Source organism: Triticum urartu, chromosome 7A (genome assembly GCF_056163025.1).
Source record: "Triticum urartu cultivar PI428250 chromosome 7A, HENAU_Tu73, whole genome shotgun sequence".
In the NCBI taxonomy this organism is placed as follows: domain Eukaryota; kingdom Viridiplantae; phylum Streptophyta; class Magnoliopsida; order Poales; family Poaceae; genus Triticum; species Triticum urartu.
Genome location: NC_141879.1, coordinates 695556861 through 695559871, shown reverse-complemented (window position 1 = coordinate 695559871; position 3011 = coordinate 695556861). Strand labels below are relative to the sequence as shown.

At 44.1% G+C, this 3011-nt stretch overlaps 1 pseudogene; it reads left to right on the top strand.

Annotated features, from left to right (window-relative positions):
- Nucleotides 1-610: 610 nt before the first annotated feature.
- LOC147961657 (uncharacterized) lies at nucleotides 611-1997 on the top strand (annotated as a pseudogene).
- The last annotated feature ends 1014 nt before the right edge of the window (nucleotides 1998-3011 follow it).

The window sequence follows — 3011 nt, the reverse complement described above, 5'->3', positions numbered from 1 at the left end:
AGTTTCATGTTAAGTGGTTCACCTTAGTTTTTATTTTAATAATAGAATTCTATTGGAATGCCATATGGGCAAGGGCCTCATGGTGAGTTCCGACTTCAGAGGAGAAAATAAAGAACTCCTCCTACGGTCAATTTCGAGACATCACTGTGTTTGGCAGGTGCCGCTAATTCCAGAGTTCGAAATCTTAAAATCCTCGTTTCCGACCTGGTGGCGAAGCAATCTCGAAACGTGGACACCAGTGTCGCAAAGATGAAACGCCGGCAACGCGGGGATATTTTTTTTAGGTCAGAGCGACGGCATGTCAAATTTCTAAAAGTACATATGGAATGCTGGCACGAGCTGGCATGCAACGCCCACCAATTAGCGCCCAGCATTTGACGGCCGGCTTGGGTCAGCACATAACAACGGCGGTTTAATAATACGAGGACGCGGGAAGAAAATGGACTTGTGGTCTGGTCAAGCAACATAAAAATTTCAGGACAGTGACCCCTTGAGCCCATATATATAGCTGCCGTCCCGCAGTTACAAAAAATAGGCCTTTCCCTCATTGCTTTTCTCCACTCTCCTCTCCTCAGTAAGAATTTGCTCCGCTCAAACACATCAGCTAGAAATGGCGGGCGCCGGAGCTGGAGCTCAAGCCGTTGCCTATACGACCATGAACTTGATGGTCGACATCTTCACCATTGCGCTTCGCATCACACAGATGTAAGTACAAACCATTCCACGAGTTTTTTCCCCCAAGTAATTGCCCAATCGCCAATTTTATAGGAAGCCTTTTTCTTTTCTTTCGACACGCACAACGCTAATGGCACCATTTCTTGCACGTCTTTCAGGTTCGCCGATTCAGAATATAATGGTGCTGGCGAGTTAGTATTCCACAATTTGGTGGTGATAGATAAATCGATCAGCTGTTTCAAGCTGTTCGTCGCTACGTATCATGCTACTCACACCGAGGGGTCTGGGGTGTTTGGGTACGTCTGCTTATTGGGGTTCTCTCTTCACTCATGTGCTATCACACATCATCTCGACAAGAATCTCAAAGCTTGGGTCAGGATCAGGGTAAGGTTTACACAATACTTGACAATACTTGAATGATGCCATATACGAGTATCAGTATGTAAACCCACTTAATTACCACATTATTTTTCTCTTCTACAAACATATAATTTTTCAGACACCAACAAAATTTGCTGCTGTCAATATATGACTTCTGTTTTAACCTTTCAAAATTCTCATAGCTAAGTAGAATTCATACTCAGTTTGATTGACATAACTATATCAGCTATACTCAATCTTTTTTACCACATGGCACATGGATCAAAACTGTACTCAAATTTTACAGATGGTGGGTAAGGCAATATTTGTGGCCGCTGGAGCGTCATTGCTTTGTCGCGGGATGGTAATCCCAAAGGACCATGCTTGGCATACTTCTGTGGTACACACGATCTACATTTGCATAGTCTCTCTTGAGGCCGGCCTGTTGGTACACAGCAAGGTATAAGATAAATGTAGTGCATATGCACATGAGTGCAAGATAAGGGACAGCCTATATATAATGTACATGAGAAATGCAAGAGGTAAATATTGAATTTGTTACACTAAATCGTGGCATAGATAAACGAGGATGGAGGCCCTAAAAACTTGCTCCGCGATCTGCTCATTATGTTGGCCGACACAATCATCGCCATCTACCGATTCGTCTACTCTGTTGGAAAAACAGAAAGCCCATGGGATGCAGAGAAGATTCTCCATTTGGTAAGGTCCATGGTTGTTTCCCTTGTTTGATCAAGCAATAGCTGAAGAATGAACTAATAGTCTAATACTAAGATTTGCAATCCAGGTGGGGAGCGGCCTGCCCGTGTTGATCGGAGCTTGCCTTGTCGGCTGGATTACATACAAGGCGAGCATCCTGCATGTTGTGGTCGAACAGGTAAGGAGGATGAAGATCCCACGAGTTTTCACTGGGAAACAAGAGCAGCATGCCAGAGCTGCCATAGAGGACGATGGAGATGGTGACCCTACGGAGAAGGTGGCGGCGAAATTAGGTGTCGAGGTGGTGGTGTTGCCGGCTTAGTTGTGTGGTTGGGTCGAGAGCTGAGCGCCAGTTATCCCATTTCACAAAATTGTTGTACTTACTGTGTTGTATTGTACTATACTAGTACCTAACTGAATTCAGTCCGAGTGCCATTGTGTTATTTGGATAGGAGGTGGGAATAGTCTGTTTTGGCAAGGAAGTTACCGATTTGAATCCATGTCTTGTTATAGTGATCCAAAACTTGAATAAGGCGACATAGCGAAAATTTCACGGAAAGGAGGGGGAAGGGAAGAGCTTGAGAGAGCAACATGGAGCAAAAACCAGGCAAGACCAGAGCCGCCAAGAATTCATCACAGATCTATATATTGTGGCCCAGTTGGCCAATAAGCTAACTAGAAACAACTGCAGTGGCGTAGCTCTAGATGGCAACATCTCCAAAATTTTGGTGGCTTCGGATTGCAAAGCAGTGGTGGAGGATATTCATAATGGAACATGAGGAATGCATGGCATCAATGTAAAACATATTAAGTTCATTGCGGCTAATTTGAAACCTGCTCTTTCAACTTCAAAGGTAGAAGTACAAATTTTGAGGCACATAGCCTCACAAAATTCACTCTAGGGTTGTCAGATGGGCGCCATGTGTGGCTTCTCCAACCCCAGATGTAAATTAGATCCATATGAACGTTAATCAATAAAGTGGAGCGGATATTTTGAAACCTGCTATTGCTTTCTTCATGACTTATACATGTTTCTATGATTATGAGATTATGCAACTCCCGATTACCGGAGGAACACTTTGTGTGCTACCAAACGTCACAACGTAACTGGGTGATTGTAAAGGTGCTCTACAGGTGTCTCCGATGGTGTTTGTTGAGTTGGCATAGATCGAGATTAGGATTTGTCACTCCGATTGTTGGAGAGGTATCTCTGGGCCCTCTCGGTAATGCACATCACTATAAGCCTTGCAAGCAATGTG